Source organism: Podarcis filfolensis, assembly GCF_964270895.1.
Source record: "Podarcis filfolensis genome assembly, chromosome: 14".
NCBI lineage: Eukaryota > Metazoa > Chordata > Lepidosauria > Squamata > Lacertidae > Podarcis > Podarcis filfolensis.
This window is the reverse complement of record NC_139616.1, coordinates 9,382,491-9,396,160: the sequence shown is the minus strand read 5'-3', so window position 1 is coordinate 9,396,160 and position 13,670 is coordinate 9,382,491. Positions and strand designations below refer to the sequence as shown.

Sequence of the window (13,670 nt, the reverse complement as noted above, 5' to 3'; positions counted from 1 at the left end):
GTAATAAGTAATAAAATGATTTGATTATTGATGTAAGCCTCCAAAATGCATTTTGTATAGTTAAAGTTTTTATCTCTATCTTCAGTATGTTTTATTTTATTGCTACGGCCAGTGCTTTTCCCTCCCTAAAAAAAATGTTTAGGGGTACTCTCATTCTTCTACACATATTGAAATACTGCCACTCAATGAGGCCAAATTTGGTTCACAGAATGTTTAGGGGTATGCATCCCCCCCAGAAAAAAAGCATTGGCTACAGCTAGTGACTGATGCAAATGAGGATTTTTCTGATCTTCAAGCAGAAAGAAGAGTCAGATAAATCCGCAGCTAAGTGGGACGGTCTCCCTCGGGAGGTTGTGAATGAACTCTCCTTAAGGTTTTTAAGCAGAGCTGGTCGGCCCTCTGTCATGGGTGCTTTAGCTGAGTTTCCTGCATGGCAGCGGGTTGGACTAGATGACCCTTGGGGTCCCTTCCAACTCTTCAAGTCTGTTCAAGAGGGCAGCTGGCATTGCCTTCAATGAGGAAGGGGAAGATTGGGCAGGAATGACGAAGGTGATGAAGCACGCAGGTGGGGGAGCTTCAAGCAGTTGGTCCCTTACCTTTCCCACCCTGCCCTGGCCACAGTGATCCATGCGACGGTCACCTCCAGGCTTGACTACTGTAATTCGTTCCACACAGGGCTGCCCTTGAAGCTGTCCCAGAAACTCCAGTGGGTGCAGAATGCTGCAGCGAGGCTCCTCATGGGGTCTCTGCCATGGGAGCATATTCACCCAGTGCTTTTCCAGCTGCACCAGCTCCCGGTGGAGTACAGGGTCAGATTTAAGGTGCTGGTTTTGACCTTTAAAGCCCTTCACGGCCTAGGACCCTTGTACCCAAGGGACCGCCTCTCCCGGTATGCCCCACGGAGGACCTTAAGGTCCATAAATAGCAACACCCTAGTGGTCCCGGGCCGTAACGAAGTTAGGTTAGCCTCAACCAGAGCCAGGGCCTTTTCAACACTGGCTCCGGCCTGGTGGAACGCTCTTTCTCATGAGACCAGGGCCCTGCGGGATCTGATTTCTTTCTGCAGGGCCTGTAAGACAGAATTGTTCCGCCTGGCCTTTGGCTTGGAGTCAGTTTGATTCCCTCCCCCTCTTTCTTTTGTCCTTTCTCCCCCTGTGATGAGGCTGCATTTTAATGTTTTAATGTTGTATTTTAATCTTGTTTTTAAGTTGTATTCATTCAACTTGTTTTTATTATTGGTTGTTAGCCGCCCTGAGCCTGGCCTTGGCTGGGGAGGGCGGGGTATAAATAAAATGTATTATTATTATTATTGGCTGCAACCCTACGCCTACTTTCCCAGGAGCAGGCCAGGGATCTGAACTGAATGGGGGCTTGCACTAGAGTAGACATAGCAGTTCTGCTTCCAGCCAACCCTTTTGTTGGAAACATTAACTTGGCTACTTCTCTGGAACGAATGCGTCGCCTTCACCCCTCCGGTTCCTTTTAATCCACGTGTCTCCACATCCTCACCATCAGCGGCTGCTCCGCGAAGGCAAACGACTCCTCCCTCTCTGAGTCACGTGATCCCCCTCTCGCCACAAAATCCCCTCCAGCTTCCGCTTGGTAACCGAACGCGGTTGCTAAGGCGCGTCCGCGGAGCCCGCGACCCGGAAGCAGTTTTTGTGACGGCGCCTCAGGCCGGCTGGCTTCCCTCCTATAGGGCGCCGGCTGGGCGTAGGGCGTGAGCCCGCAGCAAGAGCTTCCGGGGTGTCCCGCTCTCCCCCCCCCCCTCCTGAGAGTGCTTCAACGAAGGAGGGGGCAGTGGCTCGGGGTACGCGCCCCCTCCCGCGCCCCCCTACCCCCACCCCCACCCCGGGAGAAGCGGCCTTTCCTCAGGACGGTAGGAGGTCAGGGCGGATAGCGGCGTTATAGAGCGCTGGTTTGCGGCGTTGACTTTTCCCTCAGCGCAGAGGCGCCTCAGGCTGCCGCTTTACCTCCGAGGAGGGCGGCGCGGGGGGCGTCTCTCTGTGCCATTAACGGCGGTCGACGGGGCCTGCCGTTGCGAGGCAGGGCAAGAGGCAGGGGGGATTTGGGGAGGGGGGCGCTCCCTCGGCTCAGGCATGTTCTGACTTGCCCAGGCCTCGCCTCCCGGATAACCCTTGGCGCGCCTGGCGTGAAGCGCGTATGCTGTGGTTGCCCAAAGTGGAGGCTGCGTGTGCCCCGTTTTTTTGGGGGGGGGGGTGGGATGCCTGGAGCAGAGTTTCGCCTTTCACCCTCCATGCTGAAGAACGGAGCCTTTTCAGCCATGCAGGAGCTTTTGCGCAGGTGTTTCCAGGGTTCTTTGTGTGTGTGTGTTGGCTTTTCCGCTGCAACCTGTTTTCAGAATAATAATAATGGTGATGATTGTATTTGCCCTAACTCGATGTACTCTAGCAAAATGCTGAGCGGCTGCTCACCACGAAGGACTGGTTCCTAAGGGGTATTTGATCCAAAAGTTCGCGCGTGTGTGTGAGAGAAAGAGAGAGGCTCCTAGTTTCGTAGCTTCCAGGTTTTGCCCTCCGACCAGCTCTGCCTTTGGAGAAGACAATAGTGCCGCTGCTATGATGCTTCCTACCGTCAAAGGAGACCAAATTGCTATTAGGGGTTCAGGCCAATGGTCTGTCTAGCTCAGCCTTTTGTCTACAAGATTTGGTCATATTGGGGCGGCATTGGTAAATTAAGGGGCACTATACAAAATAATCCTGCCAAAGATTAGGAAATTGTATGTTTGTCAGTCTTTTTTAAAAAGATATTTCTGATACAGAGTTGTGACGCACAAATCCCATGAAACACACTTCCCATGAAACACACTGCTAGCTGCACATGGTGTGGAAAACATGGTTTGCCTTTTTTTCTTTAAACCTGTTGGGGGTCACACATAGTGTTTATGAGTCAAGTTCCTGGAATTTTGAAATGCTCCGGAGCATGCAGCCTTTTGCTCCTCTGTGTAGGAAGCCAAGCTAAACAATTTAGGAAGAGTAAGGATGTGACTCCATTAAAGGAACTTGGAAGTTTTTCTGCTTTCTTTCTGCTATGGGCCTGTTGAGCATATTGTTTTTCTTCTCTAAGCCTTGATGATTCCATAGACAAAATGCAGCAGTTTATTGTTATTACCCTTTATGTAGAGATCTAAACTAATGCTGATCTGTTGCTGTGCTTCTTAATATGCCTTGTTTCTGCATTTTACTAGTTGTGGGGCTGAAAGAGGATTGTTTGTATGAAGAAAAATCATTTGCTGTTAGGATTGTATTAGCTTGTAATTTTTTTAAAAATAGTGTATTTGGTGTTTGTCCAGTTGATACTACCATGTGTGCAAGATTCATATGGTGTGCAAGGATGCTGAGATGTGTGCTAAAATTATACTAGTGTATCTCTGTGTTTGTTAAAAATATGCAGCTGAAAACCAGAGGTAATCTTAAACATAGTTACTTGAAACTAGGTCTTGTTAAATCAGTCTCTCAAGTCATGCTTAAAGTTTGGCTGTCTTATTGTAGTGCAGATGGAATGCCTGCATATGCTTCTGCACTACATTATTTATAAAATACAACTTGTTTATTTCGGGGGGGGGGGAGCAGCAAGTTTGTTTAATTCTTTGTTAGGACCTGAGTGAATCTTATATGTGGTATATGAAGTATATTACCAGAAGATGTTTCGATCTCCACTACTGTGGGTGACCAGTCACTCTGCATCTACAGGAAACTCCCAATTTATGCAGGGTTTCGTTCCAAGGCACCACACATTGTGTATATTTGAAACACCATTGAAAAAGCCTGCAAACGCCCCAACCTGTTCCACCTCTTTTTGTAATGTTTTTGGGTCACTTCCGGGTTTGATGCAATGTGCGCGTGAGCAGTTACAAACATTGGGCGCTCCTAAAATGGTCACTGTCTTCCTGTTAGAAAGCTGTAGAATAGATTTTTTAAAAATTGTTACTAAAACTGAAGGCTGCATGATTCAGAAATAGAGCAAATTTCACAGACACAAGCAAAAATAAAATTTTAGCAATTTTTATTCTGGTAGCCTGACGTTTAAGTACACATCTAGGAGTTAGCATCATTGATATTACAGTGGTACCTTGGTTTACAACCATAATCCGTTCTGGAGGTCTGGTTGTAAACCAAAACAGGTTGTAACCCAAGGCGTGTTTTCGGCAATGGGGCCTCCCCCCCAAAAATTGGTTGTAATCCCCCCAAAAAAGGGACACACACTTCCGGGTTTGACGTGGTTGTAATAGAAAACGGTTGTAAACCAAAGCGGTTGCAAACCAAGGTACCGCTGTACTGGAATGTGACTAAATTCTTTTAGCAGTGTGTGGTACTAGTGTTGATTTATCAAACATGTTAGGTTCATAAATTACTGGAGCCGTGGCTAATTTATGGGATTGATGTCGCTTAGACTTACCTGCTCTACTTGTGCAGTAAGGGTGTTCTTCCCATGTGATTTGCAAACTTCCAAACTTCTGCCTGCAGTATACACCTGGTAGCTGAAAATGACAGATTTTTACACTTAAATTAGCAGTCAGTTTCCTGCAAGTGAGAGGTAGCAGAGTTATATCTTTAGGCACTAGGGAGTTGTCTTTAATAGAATCCAGCACATTTCAGAAAGGTGATTTTGTTATTTGCTATCTATTTGGAGGCACTAGGGATTTAGAATACAGGATCACTGAATAACTCACTTAAGTTCAATTTGTCATTTTTAAACTACAAGTTAGAATAGTGGTGCCAGTTCTAAACTAATGCCTGGTAGCTATTTTTGAGGGGATAGTGAAAGTGAATCCAGTGGTGACAGAGGTGTTGGGGTGTGTGTGCAGGGTATGTGCCACGTAGAGGTTTCCTTGTACTGAATCATGAATCTTTCTTATCTCTGTAACGCTTTGTTTGCAAAAGTCATTTATTCATTGTGTAATTTATAGGATTGTCTGCTACATTGTTGTTAATATGGAGTTATTATTGAAAATGGCTTGGAACAGGTAACGGCAAACTGGGCCCTCCAGAGGTTTTGGGATTCCCATTATCCCTGACCACTAGTCCTGTTAGCTAGGGATGATGGAAGTTGTAGTCCCAAAACATCTGGAGGGCCGAGTTTGCCTGTGCGTGGTTTGGAACATCTGGTGCAAAATGCTGCATCCTGCCCTACCTAACTGATACTGGGAAGAGGAAATTGGTCCTACCAGTGTTGCAGCATTACATTGGTTCCGTATTAACTTCTGGGACTAGTTCAAAGTGACTGTGTTTGTTTTTATAAAGCTGTTTATGGCACAGACCTTGCAAATGTAAACTCAACTGTACCTTGAACAGCTACCAACCCACATGCAGATCGAGAAAATGTTAGGGAACTGCAGTGGGAGCCTCCTTTCAAGGTGGTCATCTGCTCATAATAATAAATTATTGTTATTATTATGTAAAGGGAAGCTTTTAAATGTTTTATTATGTTTTGATATACTTTGGAAGCCTCCCAGAGTGGCTGGAGCAACCCAGTCAGATGGACGGGGTACAAATAAATTATTATTATTATTATTATTCATTGGAATGGAAAACCCAGGGAAATGCTTTGAACTCAATCTAGAGGCTGTGTAACATTTCTGTTAGGCATGCTTTTAGATATCTTGGTAGCCTTGGTTTGGATTACAGTACAGATGAGTATGTATTAGGTTTCCATATATTGTATGTGGGGTCTAAGACCAGTTAAAATAGTTGAAGCTTTTGTTTCATGTTAAAAAACAGAAAGCTTCATTTGGTGCTGTCTTCTGAACACTTTTATGATAAATAGGTGGGCAAGGCCTTGGTTACCATTTTACCTAGTTATTATATACGGCTTATTGTAGGTGCTTTATAAACACAAAATGACTGAGGAGTGATGCCTGCCATGGTAGAACGTCTGTGTGGCATTTGCTATTACACTGCTTTTCATTACTGGGAAACTTATGTAACCTGGAGAGAGCATAAATATTAAGATAATTTATTCTAACCTATGATTTATGGGTGCAGTAGAACTTATTGCTGAAAAAAAAATCCAGCCCCTTTGTGCTATCAGGGTTCAGATATCCTGTAGCCACCTACTTGTTCAGTTTCTTAGCACTGATGCGTGGGTACAACTGTGAACTGCATCCATGGTAACCACTTTTAGCTGTTGACTGAACTACAAATAAGTGGCTAAACTATGCAGATTTATTCAAAATGTTTATAGACATTGATATACAGTGGTTCCTCGGGTTACAGATGCTTCAGGTTACAGACGCTTCAGGTTACCGACTCCTCTAACCCAGAAGTAGTACCTCAGGTTAAGAACTTTGCTTCAGGATGAGAACAGAGATTGGGCAGCGGCGGCATGGCAGCAGTGGGAGGCCCCATTAGCTAAAGTGGTACCTCAGGTTAAGAACAATTTCAGGTTAAGAACAGACCTCCAGAATGAATTAAGTTCTTAACCCGAGGTACCACTGTATATGGTGGGTTGGTAAATTTAGGTCACGGCATTTGCTTGCCTGTCCAGAGAAGTGGAACTCATCTTGGCTTGTTCATTTTCAGAGCAAGACTCCAAACCCCAGTCAAATTCTAAGCTCTGCTTCTGCTTTGTTCTTCTGGTTTAGAGTGTTGGGGATGACGGTGAGTTCGCACAAGTGGAGCATTGCTCTCCCAATAATTCCAGAACTCTTAAAGCCAGAAGAACCCAGTCTCTGTTATTCTCCCTGCAACACACACTCATTAATCCATCTCTCAAGGGGGATTTCACTTTAGATTATGATGATTGCCCCCATCAGAGCTCCACTCTTTGCCCCCACCCGGCCTTCACCAAATTACTCTCAATCTCTCTGGACTCCATTTTCAGTCTTCCTCTGAAGGCCAGGCAGCTACAAGCCTCAGCATGCATGCATCCATTGAACAATCGCTATATGATGTGTTGCTAGGTCTCACCCCTGTTTGCTGTGGTGGGGACAATTCCCCCCATATCAGCTCTTTCCTTCATACACAGAAAAACCTGAGGGAGGGCATTGGGATGGAGCACCCCTCTATTAACCCTCCCTCCCAACATCCAGCAGGCCTTCAGGACAGAGCAATATACCGTAGAGAAAGGGTGGTTCCAATTAATGCCTCCAACCAATCCAGTTTGCAGCATTTCCCAATCTTTATCTTCTATTCATTCAGAGAGCAGAGGAGCTACATTAAGAGTGTGAGTGTGGCAGGCTATAGCTTGCCTTTATAATATTTTTATGCTTTGCCTGAAAGGTTTGTAAGTGAGAGAGAGGGGTAGGCTTGGTGGACTTGAAGATGAAGTGCCGCCAAACATCAGAAAGATCATGTCAGTGAGTGTGTTTATCAAATTAATTTTTGAAAACTGAGCAGAGGACAACATGGAAGGGGAAGGTGGGTTACCATCACCAACTTGTCCCCCAAATAATATATTTTGTTGCCCCCTTGTTCTGTTGTCAGAAATAGCAGCTGGTGAGGACATTTGGAAGAAAGAGAGGAGATTATGCAAGCTTCTGTTCCTCCCACCTCCGTTGCCTACTTTCCTTCTTTAAGAATTTGGGCTTGACTCTCCTTTCATTATAGAAGTTGTAAAGTTTCTTCTTTCCCTCAGGATTAGTAAAATAAGACTTCGGTCCTTGAGAGTAAGTCCTCTAGAGCCCAGAGAGGATTACTTCTGAGGAGACAGAGGCCTGTTATAAATGTTGGAAGACTGTTAATATTAGTATTATCCCAAAATTTATCAGGTGCTTATTGTAAACAGTGAAATCAGAGGGAAATGAAATATGGAAAATCTGGATTTAGTTTTTCCATTTAATCTCACTGTTTACACTCCACCTACCTAACATGTGTATATGTCTGTATACAAATATACCATGCCACGCACATTTACTTACAACCTGGGATAAAAACTTCATGCATCTGGATTGAACAGTGGTCCATGAAAGCCCCTGACATGATACATTTGTTATTTGTTTTCTGAAAAAGAAAGACTTATGATAATTATTGTTTCATATTTTGAGTGTACCAGTGCCACTTAGCACCCTAACTTTAGCACTATACAGTGCTGCTTACTGAAATCAGAGTTCATTCAGTATGGATACAGAGTTGAAAAGGTGGAAGTATTTCATCGTACTCCATACCACAGGACTCAGCTCCCAATTATTTTACTTCCCCGGTATAGATAAATTTACAATGCAATCCTATACATGCCTACTCAAGCAAATCCCATTGAATTCATTGAAGCTTATTTACAGATAAGTGGACTGAGGATGTCAGTCTTAGTCGATTTTAAAATATATGTGTGAAGTTTTCCATAGGGTTGCTGCCTAAGTTCTAAAGAAAGAATGTTGCCATCTGTTGTTGAGTCAAGCTTGCACATGCTAGGGTTTTGCCCCAGTAGGAATCATGGAACTTTGCTGAAAATTACCACAGCAACAAAAACAACAACTATAATAATAGTAACATATGTGTTAGAGTTCTAATCTGAGCAGTGCAAGCTGGTAGACAATTGAGCTGGATGTTGATCATGTACACCAGAGGTTTTCAACCTTTCTGAGTCCACTGCTCCCTTGACCAACCATTCTTTCTGCAGCTCCCCTGTTGCCTGTGGGCAGCCCCTCACCTCTTTTTGAACACTCTCCCTTGTGAAGTGTTCCCTCGGCCTCCTCTTCTCTCCTCTCTCCTTGGGAGTCCACTGGACAACAGCCACCACTGCCCCTGGTCTCTGAGCTTACATGCCACAAGAAATGTGGCATCCCAAGTACCCAAAACCTTTTAGGTAACAAGATTCTGAAGACTCAGCTGTACAGGCAGTCCTGCAAAACACGTTATCTTGCGAATGGAGTGTTCATATGCATGCTATTAAGAGAGGTACTGCTGAAAAATAATGAATTAGGTTATGATCCCAGTCCCATTTGCCTGAGAGCAGGCTCTTTTGAATTCAGTAGGATCTATTTCTGTGTTGAAATGTTTAGGATTCTGAGGTTAGGCCTGTTCTTCCAAGAATTTGATATAATAAACATATTTAACTGTGACTGCAGTACTTGATGAATCTGCGACTTAATACTTTTGGTTAAGAGTATCTATGTACATACCCGTATTTATAAATATTAATTGTTCAAATGACTTATGATTGTCCACTACTGCTGAGGCTAACCCCCATTAATGTTTCTGGTGGTCCGTTAATAATTGCCATGAAAAATGTGATATTAAAAATGAGTCATTGATGTGAATTGTATATTAGTTCACTTGTTTTGAAAAAAAGATTACCGTAATTGTTAAAATGTGTGACTGAATTGTAAAATATATTAACATTGACAATATACACAATCTCCCCCCCCCCCCGGTGGTGACTAGACATTCTGTTGTTGCGCCCATAGTCTAGGTTTAAGGAGCCATTTAGTGAATAGCTTACATATCTGAGTTTCTAACACGGTATTGAGTACCTCTGGTGAAGACTTGCTTGTCATTGCTGAAACTTTTGGAATATTGCTCTGGTCCCAGCTTTTTATGCAGCTATAGCTAAAGCATGGCTCCAAATACCTCTCCAGCCCCAGTAGACATACTTCTCATTCATTCTTGACACCAAGTGATTAAACTGTTTTATTCTGGGCTAAACATTAATAGTTTTGTGTTCTGTCTTTTCATGCCTGAATATGAGCAGAAAGATATCTGTTTCTACAGACCAGAAAGAGGAGCTGTTGGTTGGTTGGTCATCTACACAAAGTAGACATATGAAATATTAGGGTTATTCTTCCTTCACAGAGCTCTTTTAAGTGCTAAAGAACTTGCAGAAAGAGAATAATTCCAGTATGTATTGATTTATAAATCTTGTTGGACAGAGTCAGTGCTGTGCATAATAGAATTGTATCCAATTTTAGTCATGCTCGCTACTAAAGTTATTGGATGTGACTAATATAGATATCTTAATTTCAGTGTGTCTACTCAGGGTAGAACTTACAACCCATAGTTTTTAAAGTGCTCAGTAAATTCTAAGAGTAATACACATGACTTCAAAATAATACACGTGACTTTTCGATTATTACTTACTATTTTAAAATGGCAAAATATTCTTCAACATGAGGACTCCTTGCCTTCCTAACGGTTGTGATTATACTTGCTGAATAACACTTGAACGGCATTATGTTATCACAGCCACCTAAGTTCTATGAGTCTCTCACATTCTAGGGTGATTCAGCTTCTCAACATCAACCAGCCAATTGGGTTTTACAGAAGACATGTAACTTGGAACATAAAGATTTTTCTTGGGTTAAACGACAAAATGCTATTGTACCTATCCTTTCTGAGCCAGGTATGTCGAAATAATTAGGTTAACGGGGAGTCTAAGAGGATAGAAGTTAGAAAAATAGCCTATTATAGCAGCCATTAAAAAAATACGGAAATATTAGATATTGCCTTAAATTTTCACAAAATCAGATCATACAGTTTTTCAAACATATCTGCATTACAGTACTACATCTGACATTACCTTTTTCCTAGACGGAAATGAAGCAAATTCTTTTGGAATTCTGTTTCTTTTGTATTTTCTACTTGGGCTTTTTATCTTTTGCTTTTGCAGCCGGGTATACATAATTTACATAGGAAGCCGCCTTATACCAGGTCAGACAGTTGATCCATCTTGTGAAGTATTGTCTACTCTGACTGGCAGTGGCCTCTCAGTTCCATCCAAATGAGATCACAAAGCCACCTTATACTTCGTATGGTGCAATATCCACATATGGACTGGACAGTAAAATGCCAACTGATTGGTGAGCTTGAATGGCCATTAACCAATATTTTAAGCTAGTTTGTCTTGCATGTTTTGAACTTGTGGAGGCATCTTAAGTTATCTGAGCTGCTGTCACCACCACTGCCTTGCCCAGCAACAACAAATATCTTTTAGTGGGTGAGCGTGAGGAGATTCTCATGTGCAGTGACAGATATCTAGTAGCTGTGTACAAAAATCTATTAATTGGAATGAATGTATATGGAAGTTTGTTCTAGCAAAAGTGCTGTTCCCTCAACAGATGTGGAATTTTCCTGTGGGGAAAACAGTAGGCTTTCTCATCTTAACAGAAATAGCTTTGAGTTGTACATGTCTGCAGTGTACAGAGTCAGAGGCTGGCTTTGGTAATATGGTGCCATAAGCAGGGGTTAAACTACAGAGCCTAGGACTTGCCAGTCAGAACGTCGGTGGTTCGAATCCCGGTGATGGGGTGAGCTCCCGTTGCTCGGTCCCAGCTCCTGCCAACCTAGCAGTTCGAAAGCACGTCAAAGTGCAAGTAGATAAATAGATACCGCTCCGGCGGGAAGGTAAACGGCGTTTCCGTGAGCTGCTCTGGTTCGCCAGAAGCGGCTTAGTCATGCTGACCACATGACCCAGAAGCTGTACGCTGGCTCCCTTGGCCAATAAAGCGATATGAGCACCGCAACCCCAGAGTCTGTCATGACTGGACCTAATGGTCAGGGGTCCCTTTACCTTTAAGCAAGGGCAAAATGTGATGCCCCCCTTAAGTTTGAGTAGGTACTCGTGTAAATATAGGTGGTTGTTATTGTTGTTTTGTTGTTGTTGTTGTTATGCACCCCTTTGGCCTGGCACCTTTTTGGGGGGAACTGTCTAAACCTCCCTAAATCCGATGCTGAGAATGGTAATTGCCTAATACTGTTAGAGTGTTACAAAGGTATTACATTATTTTTGATTGTCTAAAGTACTGTTGAAACAATACTTTAAAACTCTTTATTAAAAAGCATTTCACACATTATTTATTCTAAAAGAGAAAATGGTTCATATGGGTTCTCTCCCAGTTCTTTCCCTCCTGTCCCGCTGTTGGAAGGCTAAATGCTTTTCATGAATCAGTTCTTCGGTTCAGTATCAGTTTTTAGCTTTCGGGTAGTAGAGCTGGGGGAAACTGCTGTCGGTCAGAGCGGGCAAGGCTAGGCAAGATGGACCAATGTTCGGGCTTGGTATATGACAGCTTCTTTTCTTCATATAACATAGTTTATCCTTTAGTGAAAATATCGGGTACCAGACTTAAAACCCCCCATCTCTACCTGTTTTTAAGCAAGTTAAAGAGTGACTGAACTAAGTAAAGGTTTCAGGAGCTCTGAAAATACATTCTAGGGTTGTCAAACAGCAGAATATGGCAAGTAAAATGTTAGGATAACAGAATACATTACTAACTATTTCTATTTCATTTTTAAAAAATTCATTTGGATATGGCTATTGTTTGAGATTATGTTTTAGAGCAGAACTGTTCCCATACGGTAATGTTAGTTTAGTGCATGGACACTAGGTTGTCTTGTCTTTATTATGCAGCCTCAGTTTATTTGTATCTTAAAAGTTTCTGACAATCTTCAGGACTGTATTACAGAAGAGGCGCTGTGATGAGCAGAAAAGTACATATAATTAGGAATACAAGTTAATGCAATCAGAGTAATTTGAGTCAAACCGAATGTACAGCTTTAATACACGAGAAGGATTAGGGAATTTTATAATAGGGAAGCAATCCAAACTCATGGTAATAGGTTGTTATCAGGCCCCTAGGAAGATAAAACCTTGTCATTTCTAATGTTTTGTTTTATAAATTGACTTATATGAAATAAGCTGCACAACTTCAATGAAGTCTGATTCCTATGGTGTATTCAAATTAAGTCAACAAGGCTCTGTATTTCTTTGAATGTGCATATTAATGTCAAAGTGCAAGTATAATTGGTCAGTCTAAAGATAAAAGTATCCCAGCCTGTTAAGGAGCTATTTTAATTAATTTTTTTTACTTTTCTGTTATAAATCTCCCTCAAAGGAAGTATTTTATATCAAGCAGACAATTCTTAAATGTTAGGCAATAGTGATACAGAGAACTTGATATGTGGCTGAAAAATTTAAAAGTACATGGATATGAACTATTTCTTAGTGAGATACATTTACCAAGAATGTTTACAACTATCTCTAGAGCTGGCAGTAATAGACATTATGTTTTGGGTCTGTGATGTCTCCAGAATCTGAGGACTTAGCTTTTGTGTTCTTGGCTGGGGATTGGGCAAGTAACCATCGGTAATGACAGACTTTAAATTTGTTTCATGATTAGTGGGGCTAAGTGTGAAGGGTACACTGTTAGGCAAAGAAGTATTGCCTCTCTTATGCCAGTTTGATGAATAAGGCATTTAAAAGTGTTTGAGTGTGTGTGTGTGAGTAAAATTGACTTTCCTTCTAACATTTAAAAACTGAAGCTGTGACAATGCTTAATATAATCAGCATTAGGTTGAAGAATTTTATCATGTCTGCTTTTGAAACCAACTTTATGTTAAACATTTCATACCCCATCTTCAGTTTGAAAACTTCTAGGGCTGCTTACAATATAGAATTTAAAGTCTTTTAAATCTGTTTTAATGCAGAAGCAATTGCTGCTATGTATTGTAGCATTTTAAATTGTATTTATACTTACTTTGTTTTAAATACTATTTAAAATGCTACAAAACATAGCAGCAACCACTTCTGCATTAAGACAGATTTAACAAACTTTAAGAGAACTCTGGGGTTTGACTGAGATTGCCTTGTAGAATTCTACATAGCACATATAATGCTTAAAATTCGTAATCTTAATTTTGTAAAATATAATGTTGAAATTGTATTCATAATGTAGAAATGCAAAAGCCTTGCATATAACAAACCTAAAAATTAAACTCTGG

The 13,670-nt window shown here is 42.0% G+C and overlaps 1 protein-coding gene and 1 long non-coding RNA gene across 20 annotated transcripts in view; one reads left to right on the top strand and one right to left on the bottom strand.

Annotated features, from left to right (window-relative positions):
- Window positions 1-1,648: 1,648 nt before the first annotated feature.
- CSNK1G1 (casein kinase 1 gamma 1) overlaps window positions 1,649-13,670 on the top strand; it is a 51,550-nt gene continuing 39,528 nt past the window's right edge. For 6 of the 16 annotated variants that reach the window (XM_083586799.1, XM_083586787.1, XM_083586789.1 and 3 more), the window contains exon 1: window positions 10,173-10,296. The gene's annotated coding sequence lies outside the window, so the exon portion shown is untranslated. The other 10 variants (XM_083586802.1, XM_083586794.1, XM_083586801.1 and 7 more) reach the window with 9 other exon arrangements.
- LOC310749759 lies at window positions 3,736-10,013 on the bottom strand. Of its 4 annotated transcripts, none has more exons than XR_014541748.1 (4): window positions 7,880-10,013; window positions 7,512-7,675; window positions 4,420-4,501; window positions 3,736-3,921 (listed from the first exon to the last, which is right to left on the bottom strand). It is a non-coding gene; the product is annotated as an uncharacterized lncRNA (long non-coding RNA). The 4 variants fall into 4 exon arrangements; XR_014541749.1 differs by lacking the exon at window positions 7,512-7,675 and having other exon boundaries at window positions 7,880-7,961; window positions 8,238-10,013; XR_014541747.1 differs by lacking the exon at window positions 7,512-7,675 and having other exon boundaries at window positions 7,870-10,013.